Source organism: Dipteris shenzhenensis, chromosome 31 (assembly GCF_047967505.1).
Source record: "Dipteris shenzhenensis isolate YYH24624 ecotype China chromosome 31, Dip_SZ_1.0, whole genome shotgun sequence".
Taxonomy (NCBI): Eukaryota; Viridiplantae; Streptophyta; class Polypodiopsida; order Gleicheniales; family Dipteridaceae; genus Dipteris; species Dipteris shenzhenensis.
In genome coordinates, this window is record NC_141626.1 from 36,567,831 (window position 1) to 36,589,807 (window position 21,977).

General features: G+C 42.9%; 1 pseudogene across 1 annotated transcript; it reads right to left on the reverse strand.

Annotated features, from left to right (window-relative positions):
• Positions 1 to 17,900: 17,900 nt before the first annotated feature.
• Positions 17,901 to 21,035, reverse strand: LOC147881406 (protein DETOXIFICATION 16-like; annotated as a pseudogene). The gene is made up of 5 exons (XR_015540473.1): positions 20,955 to 21,035; positions 20,326 to 20,748; positions 19,430 to 19,976; positions 18,772 to 18,858; positions 17,901 to 18,541 (listed from the first exon to the last, which is right to left on the reverse strand). The product of XR_015540473.1 is annotated as a protein DETOXIFICATION 16-like (transcript).
• Positions 21,036 to 21,977: the final 942 nt, after the last annotated feature.

Genomic DNA, 21,977 nt, shown 5'->3' on the forward strand with positions numbered 1-21,977 from the left:
CAGGCCTACTGATAGGCAAGGCTACGTAGCTGCATGTCTTGTCAAATCGAGACCGGTTCTTGTCAATGACTTCCATGTGCGAGTGATACATGTCATGCCACATTGAGAAGTCTTCACATAAGGAGTGCTCATTGTGTACGAATGGTAGGTATAGCAAGCAGAGCTCTCTGTAATGGTTCTCAGGATCTTTTGACTTACTATATTTATTGAAGCGTATAATTTTACCTCATTTCCTTGGATGTCTTTGCTTTGCTGGTATCGTTGCTCGCTGGCGTAAGTAGCAAGGTAGATGTTCTCGTATCACATGTCTCGGTGCATGTACTTTTGATAACGTCGTCAAAGAAAATGTCATTGTTGGTTGGATCCATTCCCTCAAGTTGGGTGCGTCTCTTCAATAGGGGTGTTTTATCCTCTGCAGGGCTCGTGTCAATGTAGTAGAAGTCTCTAGTTGCACTTGTCAAGGGTAGCGAAAGACAAAGGTAAGAAGCTTGTTGCGAACTTATGTGCTGTGTGTTAAGTATTGTGTTTCCAACGTTGTGTATGTGCTTGTTTGCTGGTGATTCACTGGTCATGCTTACCATGAGAGCACTCTTCACTACGTCGATAGCCTTTTTGTTTATTTTCATCATGTATGATGCTAGTGTTCTATCCTCTACAGGGCTCGTGTTAATGTAGTAGAAGTCTCTAGTTGCACTTGTCAAGGGTAGCGATAGACAAAGGTAAGTAGCTTGTTGCAAACTTATGTGCTGTGTGTTAAGTATTACGTTTCCAACATTGCATATGCACTCGTTTGCTAGTGATTCACTGGTCATGCTTACCATGAGAGTACTCTTCACTGCTTCGGTAGCCTCTTTGTCTATTTTCATCATGTATGATGTACAGTAAGACGCTACTACATGGGGATCTAAGATGAATTGAATACCTGTGTTTGCTCCCTAAAGTTTGGATATATTCGGTTTGAAATTGTTCATGTACTAATCCTTTGGTTCTCTTCTTAAAAAACTATAAGTTGGGAGAGCTTGCTTCTAAGTGCAATGATGTGCTCGTCGCATGTGAGACATCCCTAATTAATCCTGGAACATATGCAAATCGAGTTGTACAAACCTTCTTCTAGCATGAGGCTGGAAATCTTCTTCATGTTTGCCTTAGCTATTTTCACATCTGCCTCATCTGGCAGATGGAGCAAAATATGTGTTTCAATCATAGGGAGTCTGGGGAATCCACAAACCTGCAAGGTTTACCTCATCTTCGGCAGGTCTTCTATGTGTTTGTATTTCTTTCTTTGGAAGATCAAGGAGTGAGAGATCTATCATGATATACCTATCAATCACAACAACACAAAGCAACTATAGACGCGCTTGGTAGATGCGCAAAATAGCGGGCGCGTCTATAGGCGTTGCTTTAGTAGAGAAATTACGGGCGCGTCTATAGGCGCAGCTAAACGCTCGTTTATTTGCGCGTAAATCACCGCGTCTATTTGCACGTTTGACTTGAGAAAATACGGGCCCGTCTAACATCCCGTTTATTAGCGCATCTATTTGCGCGTGTATTTGTGCATTTACACTGAGAATCAGACGCGCATTTAGACGCGTAAATAGACGTGCTCCAGAGAATACAGAAAGTGAGATTTTGGTGTACATCATTGCTTTCCAAACATTGCCCATGATTACCAAAGCACATAATTTTTTGCAAGCCCACATATACAAGAATTAAGTGAAATGAGGAGAATGAGACAATATGTAAAATAGTTTTGCCAATATCAATTGTGGGGCTACGGTTCAATCTCATCCTCAATGAGATCAACCCTTGCCAAACTATCTACTTCAAAATCCAAACAAGTGTTTAGATCTACAAATACATTCAACCCACTACTACTTGTGCCACTCATGTGCTCATCGAAATCAACATCTCCAATGGTAGGCTCATCCTCACGGGTAATGTCGGCCTCAATATCTATATCTCCTATCTCATGATCATCCTCCTCTCTTGTATCACGGTCATCATCACGTCCATGGCCATGATCATCCTCCATACGCTCCATATTAGTAAATGTACTATACATCACTTTGGAACGTGGCATAATAGGTATGACATGCCACCATCTATTATTATCCACCATTGGTTGATAGACAACCTAATTCAAACAAAAATACAATCATGTTACTTTTCTTGCATCAAATATTTAAAAGCGAGTATTTTTATGTGTGTGCACAGTACCTGTTCACATTGTTGCAGTAGTACTAGTGTGTCCTTCCTACTTTGCCAAAACTTTGTGGAGTCAATAGTTACAAAGCCACTTGCATGACGTTTGATTGTTGCATTAGGGCCTCTTTCCACCACGTCCTTAAATCACTTTATATCCAAAACATACACAAAGAAGCGTCGAAAGTCAAGCATAATGATATCTTGGATTATGCCACAATAATCATCCATGGCTCCATTGGCTCCCTCAAAGCTAGCAATGACGCCGCAATCTTGTGTGTTTCTCTTATCATCAATTCGTTGTGTTCGAAAATGCTTGCCCTCACACCATATAGCATTGAACATAGTGCACTACACCAAGAAAAAATCAATTAAATAAGCAATCTAAATTATAAAAAGCTCTTAACTTATGCATAACATACTATATACCGACCTTGCTCATGCATCCCCTAGCATACTCCCATTCTTCCATTGTGATATGCATCCCCTTGTCTTTCTCTGCTTTCTCCATTTCATCAAGTAGCCAATCCACATGAATATCCTTTGGAAGTGCTCTTAGATGCTGAGGGTATGGCACACGAGATCCGTGGTGTGTACGAAAGAGGGCCCTTTCTTCTTGTCTTCTTGCCTTTGCATCCTCGTATCTTGTCACCCATCTTTTCATCACATCACTATTAAGCACGCAAAAGAGGTTGATACTATTACGCAACTCCGTGTCTATTACTTTGTTGCGTCCTTTTCCTTGAGGCACAATAGAGGTCATCCTTAGGTCTTCATCATCTCTCCATAGTCGTGGGAGAGAGCTATCCACATCAACAAGAAACTCAGAAATATATACAAGTGACTCTTGTAGCAACCAACCCTCGGCCATGCTACCTTCGGGTCATGCATTTTGTCTCACGAAGCCCTTCAACGTCTTCATGAAGCGCTCGAGGAAGAACAACCATCGTGCATGTATAGTACCGCATATAGCAATCTCATCCACCAAATGTACTATGAGATGTAGTTGGCTTGTGAGAATAGAACGTGGAAATGTCTCCTCCACTAAACAAACCGCCTCCACTGACATAACTCGAGCATTCTCAAGCGTGGTGGGATCTATTTCCTTTGAGCTCACATACCTCACAAGCTCGCCCATCTTGTAAATATAATCTTTCACGTCCTTTGATGCACTACGTGAAATGCTAGTAGGTAGTATGAACTGAACCCGCGAGGAGGTGGTTGATTAGTTGCTTATAGCTATTCACTCACAAATTTGAAAGGAAAAAGATATTATGCATATAAAATACTTACTTGGAGCATCTTGTGCCAATCATGAGATTTCAAGCCATATAATTGCTCTACACCTCTTTTCTTGCTCTTTGTAAAGGCTCCCTTCAAACACCTCATGCATCCAGTGGGAGTACGAATTGTAGTAATAGCGCGCTTCACTGTCGCCATCTCTAGCTTTGATAACATCCACGGTGCACGAGGTAAAAAAACACGCCCATTTGGTCTCTCTTGAGGCCAAGCTTCACGCATCCTTTCTGTGGTACGTAGATCCTCCCTTATGCCTACCGAATCTCGTGTCCCATTCAAATGCTCCCAAATGGTAGATGCCACATTCTTGAAGATATACATGGGATCGAGCAGGTGATTGATCTTGAGGTGGGACCAATATGGTAAACGATAAAAGATGGAGTATCTAAACAAAATAAAGTGTTAGCGTGCAATCTTTACTTTCAACCAATATAGCCAATCTTTACTTCTAGCCAATAGTTACAAATCCTTACCGGCTCATGCCAAGTGGTGGAGGAGTCGTGGAACCGTCCCAAATAATCATCCAATCTCCCACGGTGAGTGATTGTGGGAGGACTTCATTCCAAGGGGCAACATATCTAGGATGATCATGTGGGAGAAAACCGTTACGGATGCATGGAGTGATGGTGATAGTAGCCCTCCGCCATTACCTCATGAAGCCATGGAGGAGGAGGTGTTTGATGATATGGTGCGGGATTTATATGTCCATCAAGGGAGGGATAATAGCATGGAGCAGGATGATCTTTTTACCGCAGCATCGACTCCACTGTTTGAGGGGTGCACATTCTCTGTTCTACGTGCCTCCCTTGAGTTACTAAACTTGCAAACCATCTATGGATGGAGCAATGCAAGTTTGAATGCATTACTCAAGTAAGCTTTAAAGTCGATTTTGCAAACATGGTGAATTATGCGTGTGGGTCAATTACTTGAATGCTTTTCCTCATTTATGGTCTTTATGTGCAGGCTATTGTGTAAAATGCTTCCAAGGGAGAATAAATTACCGACCTCAAGAGATATGGCAAGGCAACATGTGACCTCTCTTGGAGGATTAGATTACAAGCGCATCCATGCATGTGTCAACGATTGCGTTTTGTTTCGTGGACTACATAAGGATGCAAGAGAGTGTCCTACTTGTGGAGAGGCAAGATATAGAGCAGATCTCAAAACCTTGGACGTGCCTCGTAAGGTATTGCGACATTTTCCCATAATCCCTCGCATCCAACATATGTTCAAGTGCAAATCTCTATTGCAGAGCTCATGTCATGGCATTCTTCCCATCGATCAACCGATGGCAAGTGGAGAACTCCCGCGGACTCTCCTGCGTGGAAGCATATTGAAGACACATGGCCAAGCTTCAAGGAAGAACCTAGGAGCTTGAGACTTGGATTGGGTATGGACGATGTGAACCCATTTGGTCTCAAAAGCACGTCTTACAGTGTATGGCCAGTGGTATTGGGGAATTACAATCTTCCACCCTCTATGGCTATTAAGAAAGGACATGTCATGCTGTCCCTTCTAATTCCAGGGAAACATAAAGTCAAAAACTGTGATGTTTATTTGGAGCCTTTGATTGATGAGCTAGAGATACTTTGGAGAGGTATCGAGGTGCATGATGTGAGCAGGCCTCCCTCGTCACGAGACTTCAACTGCAAAGCAGTCTTGATGTGGACGATGCATGACTTCCCAGGCTATATGGTGTAGTGCACTATGTTCAATGCTATATGGTGTGAGGGCAAGCATTTTCGAACACAACGGATTGATGATAAGAGAAACACACAAGATTGCGGCGTCATTGCTAGCTTTGAGGGAGCCAATGGAGCCATGGATGATTATTGTGGCATAATCCAAGATATCATTATGCTTGACTTTCGACGCTTCTTTGTGTATGTTTTGGATATAAAGTGGTTTAAGGACGTGGTGGAAAGAGGCCCTAATGCAACAATCAAATGTCATGCAAGTGGCTTTGTAACTATTGACTCCACAAAGTTTTGGCAAAGTAGGAAGGATACACTAGTACTACCGCAACAATGTGAACAGGTACTGTGCACACACATAAAAATACTCGCTTTTAAATATTTGATGCAAGAAAAGTAACATGATTGTATTTGTGTTTGAATTAGGTTGTCTATCAACCAATGGTGGATAATAATAGATGGTGGCATGTCATACCTATTATGCCACGTTCCAAAGTGATGTATAGTACATTTACTAATATGGAGCATATGGAGGATGATCATGGCCATGGACGTAATGATGACCGTGATACAAGAGAGGAGGATGATCATGAGATAGGAGATATAGATATTGAGGCCGACATTACCCGTGAGGACGAGCCTACCATTGGAGATGTTGATTTCGATGAGCACATGAGTGGCACAAGTAGTAGTGGGTTGGATGTATTTGTAGATCTAAACACTTGTTTGGATTTTGAAGTAGATAGTTTGGCAAGGGTTGATCTCATTGAGGATGAGATTGAACCGTAGCCCCACAATTGATATTGGCACAACTATTTTACATATTGTCTCATTCTCCTCATTTCACTTAATTCTTGTATATGTGGGCTTGCAAAAAATTATGTGCTTTGGTAATCATGGGCAATGTTTGGAAAGCAATGATGTACACCAAAATCTCACTTTCTGTATTCTCTGGAGCGCATCTATTTACGCGTCTAAATGCATGTCTGATTCTCAGTGTAAACGCGCAAATAAATGCGCAAATACACGCGCAAATAGACGCGCTAATAAACGGGATGTTAGACGGGCCCGTATTTTCTCAGGTCAAACGCACAAATAGACGCGGTGATTTACGCGCAAATAAACGAGCGTTTAGCCGCGCCTATAGACGCGCACGTAATTTCTCTACTAAAGCAACGCCTATAGACGCGCCCGCTATTTTGCGCGTCTACCAAGCGCGTCTATAGTTGCTTTGTGTTGTTGTGTAAACCATTTTACATCAAGAATGAAAATAGTAAATCGTTTGAAATCAATTTCATAGATGTCGCGTATGGTTCCACAATAATCCAACTGTGAGGAGAGAAGATTGGTATCCGAAGCACTTGCTTGGCTATCTTGTGTGAAGTTAGCCATGACTCCACAATCATACGTGACTCTCTTTGAATCGATGCGTTCCACGCGAAAATGTCGTCCATATGACCATAATGCACTGTACTTTTTGTATTGTAAAAGAGCATCATTAAAACAATGAAGATGCACCTATTTTATAGCATATATTGCCACAAATAATTACTTAATTACGTCAAGAGATAAGAAACTTACATGCACCATACATCCAGATGATAACTCCCGCTCGCGCTCGTTTATTGTCTCTCCATCACGTTCGGCTTTACGTACAGCCAGTTGTAGCCAATCAAGTGACATGTGAGTAGGGAGAAGAGCCAGATCTCGTGGATATGGTTGAGATCGCCTGTACATTACTCTGAATCTCGTCCTTGCATTTATTCTTTCTGCTTTGGCCACTTCATATCACATGTCCATGCATATGTAAGATATTTGAGATATCCACCTATTTCACATGTCCATTAAGAAAATACATAATGCGATTTGATAGTAAGCATACCTCACAATACCACAGATCTTGAATATAGCATTTCTAACATCTTCTTGTAAGCACCCTTTTATTGTAATTGGAAGGATGAACTATCAAAGCAACAATGAAATCATGTCAACAATATAACATAATAATAATTACGCTAACACATCACTATTATCGGTACACTAATTCTACTTAGAATACCTGTAAGACCTTGTGCCAATCATGGGACTTGAGGCCACTAAGCTTATTGTCCTTTGAAAATGCTCCTTTCAAGCAATGCATGTACCCTGTCGGTGTTTGAAAAGAGGCAATGTCTGCCTTGATCGCTGCCTCCTCCCTCGTAGAGAGGATCCACGTTGCTTTCAGGAGGACAACTTTTCCTGAAGCATGCACTTGGGGCCACAAACGAGACATCCTATTCATAGCACGCAAGTCTTCTCGCACTCCTCTCGAGTCCTTGGAACCAACCAAGTGTGCCCAAATGGTAGCCCCCACATTCTTGAAGATATGCATGGGATCCAAGAGATGATTGATTTGTAGCTGACCCCAATAAGGAAGCTCGTGAAAGATCGATAGCCTCTTCATACCAGGAGGAGGTTCCTCTCCATTCGCCCTCCAAGCTTGAATCCAATCACTTGCTTTCAAATATGATGGTGGTGGATCAAGCTGACCTCCACGTGCGAGATGGTCGAGCGGAAGGTATCGAGCATGACCTTCATAAACATTTCTCCTCATATGTTTGGAGTAGCGTGCAAGCGATTTCAGAGCGGGTCCACAAACAGGACAAGCATGGTACCCACTTGTAACAAGTCCTGCACGCGTGCATGGATATGTTAGTACAAGACATGCGTGCAAAAGAGAGTAAAAAAAGCATAATCCCTCATTGTACATGTAAAGACATAACCACTTACCTGCGCACTCTCCATATCCTGGGTAGTCATGCATGGTCCACATCAAGATACCCCTGACCAAAATATCATTGGTATGCCTAGGAGCTCTGGAAATATCAAAGACCTGCACTCCTCTCCATAATATCTGTAACTCCTCTCTCAAAGGTGCCATGTACACGTCCATGTTTTTTGCCTTGTACTTTCCTGGCACAAGTAGTGCAAGCATGAGGTGTCCCTTTTTTATTGTTAGCCATGGTGGGATATTGTAATTCACCACGACTATGGGCCATGTCGACCAAGATGTTGAGCGTAACCCGAAAGGATTCATGCCGTCCATGGCTAGCCCAAGATGTAAGTTGCATGGCTCTCTCGCAAAGTCCGGCCACTGATTATCTATGTGCTTCCAAGCTGCACAATCTGCGGGAATCCTCAATGTGTGATCAGTGGACCGATGAGATGCACCGATGAGATGCATGCCATGTCATCAACTCCGTTATGGATTTGCATCGAAACATGTGTTGTATTCTTGCAATGATGGGAAAGTGTCTTAAGACCTTTACCGGTATCCGCTCACCCTGCAAGTCATCTCTATATCGTTGTTCCCCACAATTTGGACAACTAGCCAAATCTCCATGCTCACGACGAAAGAGAATACAATCATTACGGCAAGCATGGATGGTATCATAATCCATACCCACCATTGTTAGCATCTTTTTCACTTCATCTCTTGATGCGGGCATGGTATTTGGTGCAGGCAACATCTTCTGGAGCAATCTATGACAAACACACTATCCAAATGATGATTCTCAAAACAAACAATATCCAAATAATGAGTCAAATTAATGCAAGGGCTAACCTCATTAAGGCCGAGACACTTGTATCTGACCACCCATACTGTACTTGTAGATTCAAGATTGAGAGACAAGCACGTAGTTTAGACATCCTAGCACCCTCGTACAATTGTGTTGATTGCAACTCTCGCATTTTGACCTCAGACTCTGACATCACGTGTACGTGGGATGTAGTGCCCCTAAAAATGGAATCCATCATGTCGACCATACCCTCGTCGTCATCCGGGAGACTATAGTCTTGTTGAAAGTGAGAAGGTATATGTGTACCCTCGTCACCCTCCTCATCCTGTCATAAGCTCATTCGTGTAAATATAAGATCTTCTATTTCCTGGTATACAATAAGATTGCGGACTTAAATAGCTTTGACTTACCGATAATCCATCAACATGTGCAACACCAACGGGGGTACTGGTTCCAGCTCCTCCCCATACATCCACAAGTGGCGCATGATAATACGACGTTGATGTCATACTTCTCGCTTGCAATGAGTGCAATGACAGTATAACCTCTCCGTAAGCCACTTCGTGCTCCCGGGCATTGGCGCATCATCGGATGAGCTTCCACTCATCCCTTCCATCTACACTTATAAAATCACAACATAAGCATGAAGAGGAGATATTGACAATTATAAGCATAGCATGTTTGAGCTTCTCTTGAGGCCATATAAAAAGAATGATGTCGCTATATAGTAAGGATTGAAACAAAAAATTGTATATAGTAAGGCTATATAGTAAGAGGAGATATTGACAATTATAAGCATAGCATGTTTGAGCTTCACTTGAGGCCATATTAAAAAAATGAACAGTAAGCGTCGCTATATAGCGATGCTCTGTTCCGTCGCTATATAGCGACGTTTTTAATTAAAAACATCGCTATATAGCGACGAATAAGCGTCGCTATATAGCGACGCTGTGGGTTAAAACCCGAAACACCGAAATGCACGGCGTTTTGCTCAATCCATCCCCTAATCTCTCAAGTAAGCAACCCAAAATCTCCTCCCACCTATTTTCGACGACCTCCCATCTATTCCAAGCAACCTCCCACTCTATTTTCCACTCCTCACCCTTCTCCTACCTCTTGTACTCCCTCTCTATCCTTTTCCCTCCTTGGTTTCCTGAAAGAAAGTTCTTCAAGAGGTGAGTTTGTTTCAACAATGTAGGTTGTTTGTTTGTTAGCTTTAGTTTTGTGAGTGTTTCTTCTTATATTGCTAAACCTGTAAACTAGTTTTCATGCTTGATTTGAAAGGATTGAAACAAAAAACGAGATTTCAAGAAAGAAAGAAAGAAAACTCACCTCTTTTTTCTATATTTCTCTTCCTTCTCTTTCTCCTTGTCTCCTCAATCTCCTCCTTTCCTTGTCTCCTCAATCTCCTCCCTTCAAGAAGTTGCTTTTGTAATCTCCTCTTTCCACTAACATCTTATTTGAAAAAATGGGTTGTTTTCTCTCTTTTGTAGGGCCAGTCCACTTATGCATGAGCTTATGCGGAAATAGAGAATGAGAGAAGCTTATGCTTCTCTCATTCTCTATTTCTGCATAAGCTTCTTCTCTTTTTCCGCATAAGCTCCTTCTCTTTTTCCACATGAGCATAAGCATGAGCTTATGCTTATGCTCATACATAAGCATGAGCTTATGCTTATGCTCATACATAAGCATCCGCATAAGCTCATGCTTATGCTCATACATGAGCATGAGCTTATGCATGAGCTTATGCGGAAATAGAGAATGAAAGAAGCTTATGCGGAAACTCATTCTCTATTTCCGCATAAGCTCCTTCTCTTTTTCCGCATGAGCTTATGCTTATGCTCATGAGTGAGTATGCTCATGTTTTCGCATAAGCTCATGCTTATGCGTGAGCTTATGCGGAAATAGAGAATGAGAGAAGCATAAGCTCATTCTCTATTTCCGCATAAGCTCCTTCTCTATTTCCGATGCCTATGCTTTCCGCATAAGCATAAGCATAAGCTTGCTTATGCTCATGCATGAGCATGAGCTTATGCTCAAGTTTCCGCATAAGCTCATGCTTATGCATGAGCTTATGCAGAAATAGAGAATGAGAGAAGCTTATGCGGAAACTCATTCTCTATTTCTGCATAAGCTCCTTCTCTATTTCCGATGCCTATGCTTAAGCATAAGCATAAGCATAAGCTCATGCTTATGCTCATGCATGAGCATGAGCTTATGCTCAAGTTTCCGCATAAGCTCATGCTTATGCATGAGCTTATGCGGAAACAGAGAATGAGAGAAGCTTATGCGGAAACTCATTCTCTATTTCCGCATAAGCTCCTTCTCTATTTCCGATGCCTATGCTTAAGCATAAGCATAAGCATAAGCTCATGCTTATGCTCATGCATGAGCATGAGCTTATGCTTAAGTTTCCGCATAAGCTATGCTTATGCATGAGCTTATGCGGAAATAGAGAATGAGAGAAGCTTATGCTTCTCTCATTCGCTATTTCCGCATAAGCTCCTTCTCTTTTTCCGCATAAGCTCCTTCTCTTTTTCCGCATGAGCATAAGCATGAGCTTATGCTTATGCTCATACATAAGCATCCGCATAAGCTCATGCTTATGCTCATACATGAGCATGAGCTTATGCATGAGCTTATGCGGAAATAGAGAATGAGAGAAGCTTATGCGGAAACTCATTCTCTATTTCCGCATAAGCTCCTTCTCTTTTTCCGCATGAGCTTATGCTTATGCTCATGAGTGAGCATGAGCCTATGCTCATGTTTCCGCATAAGCTCATGCTTATGCGTGAGCTTATGCGGAAATAGAGAATGAGAGAAGCATAAGCTCATTCTCTATTTCCGCATAAACTCCTTCTCTATTTCCGATGCCTATGCTTTCCGCAAAAGCATAAGCATAAGCTCATGCTTATGCTCATGCATGAGCATGAGCTTATGCTCAAGTTTCCGCATAAGCTCATGCTTATGCATGAGCTTATGCGGAAATAGAGAATGAGAGAAGCTTATGCGGAAACTCATTCTCTATTTCCGCATAAGCTCCTTCTCTATTTCCGATACCTATGCTTAAGCATAAGCTCATGCTTATGCTCATGCATGAGCATGAGCTTATGCTTAAGTTTCCGCATAAGCTCATGCTTATGCATGAGCTTATGCGGAAATAGAGAATGAGAGAAGCGTAAGCTCATTCTCTATTTCCGCATAAGCTCATTCTCTATTTCCCACTCTATTTCCCCCTTCTCTCCTTCTCTATTTTCCCTCATCTCTTTCCCCTTCTCTATTTCCCCCTTCTCTCATTCTCTATTTCCTCATTCTCATTCTTTTCTTTCCTTTCCATCTTCTTTCCCTCGTTCCTTTCCCTCTTTCCTTTCCCTCTTCTTTCCTTTCCTATGAGAATGCTTATGTTTGTTTTTTTGTTTTCTATTTTCATGTTTGTGTCTATGTTAGACATGGGATCACGTCGCTCATCCGACGAGTACGGACAGCCTCGTAGGAGGAGAGCTCACGATCTATATGCTCCAGAGGACTTTGATTCCTCTCAGGCGACTACCCCGAGAACTACCCCTGGTCCGACTCCTCTCGGTCCTAGCACTGCGACTACCCCTGGTCCGACCCCTCTTCCACATAGCACTGCGACTACCCCTCGGGGAACTCCTTTGCTAGCCGCGCATGGCTTTGTCGGGACTCCCGACGAGTTTGTAGCGCAGATGAGTGATGAGGAGGCAGTGAGATTCTTCTCTCTACTCTCTCAGAGGACCTCCGCAATTCCTTCCCTTACACCGACGGGTGGACGTACTGCCCAACCATCCCCTCGCACCCCTTCGACCGCGAGATCATCACCTGCGCATGCCTCCCGCAAGGGAAGGAAGAGTAGGATGGGCGGCTCATGTTGTGCTGACTCAGGAGATGTAGACGAGTCAGCACACTCACGCTCCTTTAGGTCTCCACTTGGTCTGGAGACACAGTATCAGTTAAGTCCCTTTCCCTCTCCTACTCCCACTGCTACTCCTCGATCCGGAAGCGGTCGCGCAGCTTCCACTCCTTCAGACTCTGCTATCGTCAGTCCCCCTTACTCATCAGGGGATCTCTCCTATCAAATCACATCTGTCGGAGAGATAATAGAAGATAAAAAGGGCAAAGCAGTGATGGCCGCCATGAGGAGGTTGATGAGTCATCACTTCAAGAGCAGCATAAATACCGATTGGCGGTATCAAGATGCCCAAAAGAAGCAGGCAGTGATCGATGAGTTAAAACAAAGATACCCTAATCCGCCAAATGTGGAGTTTAATGACAATTATATGCTCGAGCACATGGGTTTGGTCCTAAAGCATCGTAGATCAACCTTGCGTACTTCCATTACAAAGGGGTTGGCTAAACCCAGCTGGGTAGACAAAGCTGATTGGAAGTACTTCAAGAAGCAACATAGGGACCATCCCGAAATGTTCGAGGGTCAGAGGAGGGCTGCGAAGAGACGGCTGGATGTTGTAGGTACTTCGCACTTTGGTTCAGGCGGACGGTATGCGTTCGAGACAACCGTGGTAAGTCTACTTCTTCCCATTTAATGTATTGTTCTATTTGTTTTACTTACATATTACATGCACTTTAGCTAACTCTAACTCTCGTAAATTGGATCCACAGCAAGCTGCGATGGGTCGTCTTCCTACGGATGCAGAGACGCGGCGCGCATTTCGGATAGGAACAAAGCCGTGGTTCATTGAGCAAGAGGCAATGGGAGCGACAGTCGATTGGGCTGAGGTGGCTGCTTGCACGGTATAAGTTTACTCCTACTTGTAATCTCACTTTTTAATTTAAGTTCCAATCTAATTTTCGATTTATATGGTTCACTCTTAGGGTCAAAGCTCAAGCGTCCCATCATCGGAGGCGAGCGATCAACAGGGGCAAGGATCGGACGCAGGTGCCGAGGATGAGGGAGAAGACGCAGGTGTCGAGGACCAAGGAACAGGCCAACAAGACGAAGATGATTCGGATTCGGATGAGTAGTGGTAGTAGCATTTTGTATATCCGCTCGTTTGAGCAATTTTGTATCGCCCTTTTACAGGGTAATTTTGTTACAAACACTGTTGTATATGTATATGCATTTTTTCCTCATCATTTCACAAGAACAATTTTGTATCACCCTGCAAGCAAGGGAAATTTTGTTATAAAAAACGTTCTTTTGTAATTACAAAAAAAAAAAAGGATTAGTGGGGTTTAGCCCCACTAACCCTTTTTTTTACTTCTGTTAATCGTCGCTATATAGCGACGATTACCAGTGTCGCTATATAGCGACGATTAACAGTGTCGCTATATAGCGACGTTTGCATCGTCGCTATATAGCGACGATTATTAGCGTCGCTATATAGCGACGGTTTATAGCAACGCTCCTTTTTCGATGCTTTTAGCGACTTTTATAGCGACCTTTGCGCCCGTGAAAAAAAAAATTTTTAATGTAAAAAGCGTCGGTATTTCCGTTGGAAAATGGCCTATGCCTTGTAGTGGTGCATCCGAAAGCTGGTGCATTTTCACACCATAATAGTCCATGGTCATGTTGGCTACCTCTATTCTGAAACTTTGTCACAAAGAAGAAGTCAATGACTACACCTAGAATGGAGCGGTCTCCTTTTAGCAAATTTTTTAGAGCCTGAAACTTATGAACGTAGTATCGAGCCGTAGTTACGAGGTCAGCGTGGATCATGTTTTGTATTTTGTTTTGTGTTAGTTGTTGAAGTTCTTGTTGATGCATGGCAGCGAGGCATTCTAGCAGAGGTTTCCACAATCACTTTGCAAAACCAATAAAGTCATGAAGAAAGTGAGTGGGCCAAGTTGGTGCAACATGACGATGAATAAGTTCTTCTACAAGCGATGCATGGGAAGTCATGATAGCCAATATTAGATTGAAGGAGTTTCTCAATGTTTGTGTCGACGAGTGCGTCTTTTGCTTGCAAACTTCTTTCTCTAAGTTGCCTCTTCTCCATTCGGACCCATGTGGATGATAGAACTTCCCGAACGAGAACCTTCATTGTGTTGAAGAAAAGATTGTCTATGCACGTAGCATCTGTCTTGGTTTGTGAGTTCCCATTTAGCGATCTCTTAATAGTTGGTGCGCTCTGGGATGTTGTATGGATGGAGCGAGGATTATTGGCTTGTCCTCGAAATCCACAACTTGTTGCGTTGTATATATGCCATGAACAAGAGTATCTATGTTGATGTCGTTCTCTAAACAGGGCTCATCTCTCGCCGAAATGAGGCATGAGGCCTCTCCTTTGTTAGGCCCCCAAGGGGCTGTCATAAAATTGACCAACTAGCCTCATCTTGGCCGAACAGGCTAGCTAACTAGTCTGTTTGCTGGTCGAGCTGGTTGGCTGGTCTAATCAGCCCTATATAAGGGCCCTAGCCAGGTCCCTTCGGGCTGCTGCTAGGCTGCCCTTTGTTCCTGCTGTAGACCCTTCTGCTGTAGGCTATATACTTGTCCATAGACCCCCGCTATGCTATGTTATGCTGCAGTCCTTTGCCGACGCTATGTCCTGCCCGTACCCCTTCTGTACACTACCTTGCAGTAGCCCATACAGATCCGTACACTGGCTAACATCATTGCACCTTCGTTCCTTAATGGAGATGCTGCGTTGTTTGTCAGAGTTTCTTGGTGGTTACCAAGTGAACTGCCAGAAAGACAAAGTGATATTAATTGGGAAGTTGTCTGCCTTGGACATTTTTGGATATTACCAAGGCCAACAATGTTCAATTGCAGGGTGCTTTCTAACCTACACTGTGTATGCTCTAGCACACGGAATTAAAAATCCTCTACATCTAAATTGTTATGGGAAGAACCATCTTGTAAGGTTTAGCGAGTCACTCTGAACTCTTGAGGCTAAATAGATAGAAGGAGGGCAGCTCAATGAGAAAGAAGCAAAAGAGTAAAGACCAATTATGTTGTATGTTCCATTTTTATAAAGGACTGCAACAAAAGATAGTGAACTTTGACTTTCACAGTTTCGATCATCGTTTCACAATCTTTTGATATGTTCAACCCAAAGAGGGTTTATGTTCACGTTACTTTCTTTGTACAATGGTGTTTGAATGAGTTCATGCATCACATGCATCATTGTTGTTGGACGAACGAGACCACTCATGTAGTTGTGTGTGTACAATAGATTTCATTTAATCACCACTAGAACTGTTGTGTGTCTATTGCAAGAAACCTCGGTAGGACGCGTTGCGCTCTATCAATGTCTACAAACACGTTCATGACACTGCCATGTAAACCATATTGCCCTTCATAAGATAATTGATGAATTTGTACTTAGGGTAGCCTTATAGCCACGAGCCTTTCTTCAGCCCTATTGAGCATGGATATCTGCCTCGTTGGAGGGGGCATTGCCATGTTTCTCGAGTAAAACTTCTATGTTTTGTGCTTCCTAAATTGTTGCAAGCATAGGGTGCAAATGCAACGTTGTGTGCATGCAAGTTCAGCCAGGGCACTGTCTTGTAGTTCTAGAGGCCCTACACATTGCGAATATATTTTCTTCATCTTTGAAGCGAATGTGAGGGTGCCGCCACTTGCGCAAGGATATCTTGGTGTGTCTTGGATGATGTTGTTGTACATTGTTTGGGGGTGACCGGGAGGCTCTTTCCCATTTCCTTGTGACAGGTCAAATTCCCCCATTTTCAATACGTTGGTCCTGTGCGTGGGACCCGGAATGGAGGACTTATCCTGATTGGGTGTCATCCGTTGTTGCAATCAAACCGTGTGCTGAGTTGCTAGGCCATGTAGCCCTGATCTTGTAGATATTACTACGAATGCTAGAGATGGGATACTGGCCATTGTTGTCTTGCTCATTGAAAAACAAAGCAAGCTTGCTTGCATGCAAGCATTTGCAAGAGTAGCTCGTCTTCGGCAATGCACAAACCGCCAAGTACTTGTATCTATTTCACTAGCTCCACACCTCTTCTGAGCGTCCAAAGAATTCACATCATCAGCACAGCAGGACCCTCCAGTCGATTCATACTTCTTCAACTCTGCACCCGAATAAGAGGGGCAATGAAAAACTAGAGTTGAGCACTTCCATCAACAGGATCCCTCACAAATTTTTTATTAAATGGGCCTGCTTTCCCACCGAAAATTGGAGCTCCTATGCATCATGAAGGACAACCCACTTTTACGAAGAACTCCACTGGTAATTTGGGGTTTGTTATAAGCGATGATAAAGCAAATTGGGTAGCGAAACAAGACAAAAGTAGAGTCATTGATGAAGAAGTCAAGGAGGTTGCGGGGAATTCGCTTTCACAGATGGATACACATGTTTTAGAGATCGACAAGTCACATTTTCTACGGAATATTCTGACACATACGTTTGACGGATCGGCAAAATATTGAACAAAGGTACAAAGGGATGAACCTACACACTATCTATTGACTAGGCTAAAATGCTCGTGAAAATATGCAACACAAAAATCAAACAGAGATGCGGAATCTATGTTGGCATGGGCAAAGAACGACCACTTATATTGACAAAATGAAATAGAAGGTAAGCGATCGTAAATACCCTCCAACGTCGTTACTATGCACGCATCCACAACAATTCATAGGTTTGAAAACCTACCAGAGCAAGGAATCTCAAGTGCGAATTGCGAAACAAACGACTTCAATAACGGCTAACCCTTCCAAAGGTCCCGCTCCCTGTGTCCATGGACTCCACTGCTCCCTCCAATCTTGCCATTGATATACGTATGATGCCTCTGATAACTTGGGCAATGCACGCGAAACAGTGGAAGGCTATCAGAACAGCACGGAAAGCTACAGTGGAGAATAGCATGGAAAGCTTTATAGGAAGCTCGGCCTCCATGTATGCCTTCTGCGACTAGGAGCTATCGAAATTAGACTACGAGTTTGCTACACAACACTAACCCTTAGCAAAAATGGAAATACACAGATCATCTAGATTTCGCTCAATTTTTTGCCACGCACCAACAGAATAGTGCCACCAGATCAATGAGAATTAAGAGAAAATACAAATCGAATTTCACTTCTTACGGAGGGGTTTCATCACTGTGACCTGCCCCCCTAATAGGGCAGGTCACAGTGACCTGCCCCCCTAATAGGGCAGGGGTTTCATCACTGTGACCTGCCCCCCTAATAGGGCAGGCCAAAAAGTTTTCACATCAGGCCAAAAAGTTTCATGTGAAAAGAGAACCAACTTGGATTGCCAAATTTGAACAAAACAGATGCTACAAAATCTTGGATCTTTCAAATCATTACAAATCTGGCAATTGCTTATTTCAATGAATTTTTCCCTTCTCTCCCTCCTCTACTTATACAACCATGTTAGATGCAGGAAAATGGTAGCCATGAATGTATTATGTAACTCAATTCACCTTTCAACTCCATCGTCTCCTCTCCCATTCATAGGCACTTTCAGGAATTGGAGCCATATAGATATTTGTAGCTTTCCGATCTAGAATACAGCCGAAAATTGTGCAGCCATGAAGGTGATGCATTCAGGCTCCAGAGCTGTGCGCTTTGCTCAGGTAGCCCATCGTTTTGATGCAGCTTATTCAATGAACAGACTGAGAAAGAGAGAAGCTTGAATAATTCTATGCAGAGAACAAACGAACACAGAGTCTTCCACATACACTGCTGAAATGCAATTAGGAGTTGCCCTTGCAAAATATTCTAAATGGAGCAATAGTAGTATGGAGACAAGCTGAGAATAAGCTCTCGGACACTCTAACCTGACAGCAGCGCTAAAACCCATAGGAAGCGTGTAGATTAGATATTCCGTGTTGATGCTGGCAGAAATTTGACAAAGAACAGTGTCAAAATGCAATACAGATCTTGCAGACATTCTCAAGTCTTTCATAGAAAAATGTTCCTCGAAAGTCTCCACCGTCAACATTTTTTTCTCCCAAAGAGGAGTGCAGCTTCAACATTCAAACTAAGCAGTGCAGCAACCATGGCCGCAAAGTCCAAACATACCGGGGCCAGCTTCCAAGTCAGACATCTGGACACAAGTACATACCAGATTGAAATTGTTGCAGATTCAAGCTCTGCGTTGGACAACAAGCCAGAAAGAATTACTAGGACCTCGTAGGACCACCACTCCAAACTGAGATTCAAACACAAAGACGAGATAAGGAGGCTATCATGCATAGTACTGATGATGAAAACGGTAAAGAAATTAGGGAAACAGATACTGTGCATTTATATGTATGCATTGTGGAATGCCAGGAAGAGGTCTCCAAAAGCTTATTCTTTCAAGAACAGAGCAACAATAATGAACAAAACTGCAGAAATGGTTGGAGCTTAGAAAATTCCATTAAGGTCATCAGCCAAGGATGCTTAGTCAAAATGCCAGGAAGAGGTCTCCAAGAGCTTAAACTTTCAAGAAGAGAGCCACATTTAACAAAATTGCAGACATGGTTGGAGCTTAAAAAATTATATTAAGGTCCTCAGCCAAGGATCCTATATCCTAAGAGTTTTAATCTAAACGACACAAGGATCTTGTTCAGGTGGTGGTGAAACACCCACTAACGATGAAAACCAGGCAACAAATGAAGAACACCTTTCATGTCTAAAAGGAACGCAGGGACATCAAATGTAGCTTCAACCAACAAAACAAATGAACAGCGCGAACTTTACAATATTTGATGATCCAGTACAAGCGTTAGATGGCACACCACATCATTGCAGCGGATGGGATTGCCAGCTTGAAGAACTCTCCCAAGTCCCTCAGAGCCTCCCATGACAAAGGAGCTCTACTTTTCTCACAGCTTCGTGAAAATCGTACATAGAGAGCGAGAAGCGTAACATCGATCCAATACGAGATGCTGTTTGCAAGGGCAGCTCCCTTGTAGCCGAGGCCTGACTTGAAGACCATAAACCAACAGATGGGCACATGACAGACGACTGTTCCCAGAGAGATGAAGAGAAGAGGGGCGACCATGCTCTGTGCTTGTAGAAACTCTTAGCAAAGGGCTCGGCTGTAGCAAAAGCGAACAAGGTGGGGATCAACCATACAGCGTAGGCTCCTGCTGTTCTTGAGATCTCTGCATCCTGCCCCAGCACCAGCATTAGCTTCTCTATATTGGCCCAAACAAAAGCCAGAGGTATAGCAGTCAGATTAAGTACAATAATTGCCCTCTGCATGTATATCACCAGCTTCTGATACTGCCCAGCTCCATAAGCTTGTCCACACAATGTCTCCAACGCAGATCCCATCCCAATCTGCTCCCCATGAAAGCATAAAAACACAGACATCAGTTTATCAACTCTAGGCCCAACCAGCAACTTCTGATTACTCAGGAATTCCGCTTGTTGGATTCTTAACTTGGTAGTAGAGTAGACAAAAGATTGCCTACCTGATGCCTGATGTGGCAAGGTGAAAAATAAGGAATTCTCCATGCAAAGCAATAATGATTCTACTAGTGTGTTTAAGCCGGGATTCCGGTGCAACTGAGAGCAAAGAAGTAATCTCTGTAACACTATTTTGAGCCATCCTAACACTATTTTGAACTGGTTCCGAATGATTTGCGTTGATATATCGTCAAGCCATATTCAGAAGAAAGAAACTTACCACTACGCTCAAGCCCGTGACTACAGAGAAAGAGTTGGCTATAGAGGCGCCAGAAAGTTCAAGCTCTCCAAAATGTCCCACGAACATGACAGAGACCGTCTGCAAGAGGAAGCTGAGTAGGTGGCCGACTATCAGCGGCCCTGCGAGTGAACACTGTAGCTTAGCCTCTTTCCAATCGATACAACGATCAGCATCCTGGCCTAGTTCGCTGAGAGAGGTCTGATCCTCGTCACGTCGGAAAGAAAATCGAGGGAAATCACGAGAAGGCAAGGAATTCTCTGGAGTCTCTTTATCATGCAGCAGTCGATACCCATCCTGACCATGCAGGGTGGAGGAAGAATGCTCGTCCATTGCATAAAATATGCGTAGTAATCAGATCAGAGTATTCGAAGCTCAGGGATATGAAACTTATCAAGAATTAACCTGCCAAGATAGCCACAAACAGGTGGTGCTCAAAGCCTGAAATTACGATTCCAGACCCAAGACAATGCGCGCAACCCGAATTGTTTGAGCTAAATTAGTTGCACAGGAAGAAATGCTAACGCCAAACAGCACCCACCAAGCATAGAAAACGAACTGAATGAAACTAAAAACAGCACAAGAGAACCATCCACTTTGTACATATTCACCCTTGCGCTGTTGCAATAGTCCAAAAACAAAGGCTTTTTAGGACTAAAGCGAATTCCTAAGGCTCGCCAGCTCAATTCCCGTAAACCGTAAAACAACACCGATCTTAAAACTTACCGAAAAGTTTGGGCACTGATCAAATGAACGTAAAACCCACAAAAACTTTGGGCTATTGATCCAATGATTCAAAATCTCAATTCAACAAAAGAAAGGAAAGCCCTGCTTGATTATTATATCGCCAAAGAAAGCATCAACGCAAAATCACGTGAAAGTGCAACAAAAACGGAATCGGAAGATGGATTCCTGCGATTGTCATTTTAGATTCCCTGCTTTAGATTCGTCCGTGAGGATCTAAAGCCGGGAATCCAAATACATGACAAATATACGAGACAAATCTTTGTCCGTATGAATAGTTTTCCCAGCATTATTGCTCTTGGACAGACTTGACTAATTGACGGCTGTACAAAAAGCTTCACTCCTATTCCTATCCCACCATGTACTAACAAAACAAGACGAATTACATTCAAGTGGCCGGCCTTTAAGGTAGTGGAATGCTAGTATAAATCAACGAATGATATGTGACCAATAAATGAAATTGGATACGAACATCTTATGCGCTTGTGGAACATTTGTCAAGATGTGGTCAATTGTAGAGCTGTGTATGGATGTTGGGTCCTTGATCAATTGTTGCATGTTATTTTGGGCCATGAATGTCGATAGTTGTAATGCTTTGTTGTTGGTGTTGGTATAGTTGGTGTTAAAGTCTCCGATGATGATTGTTTTTATGGGTGACCCAATTGTTTCTATAACTCTTTGTAGACAAGAGATAAGTGTGAAGTATTTTGCTGATGGGGAATTGTATACATTAATTATTGCTATTGAGTCCATTTCTTTATTTTGGAATGTTGTGAGCAAGCATTCACAACCATCTTTATTGATATAAGTTTCTGCGAGCAAGTGAAGACCTTGACGATAACAAGTTGTGATACCTGCACCATTTGTGTTTTGTAGGCAAACAAATTCTG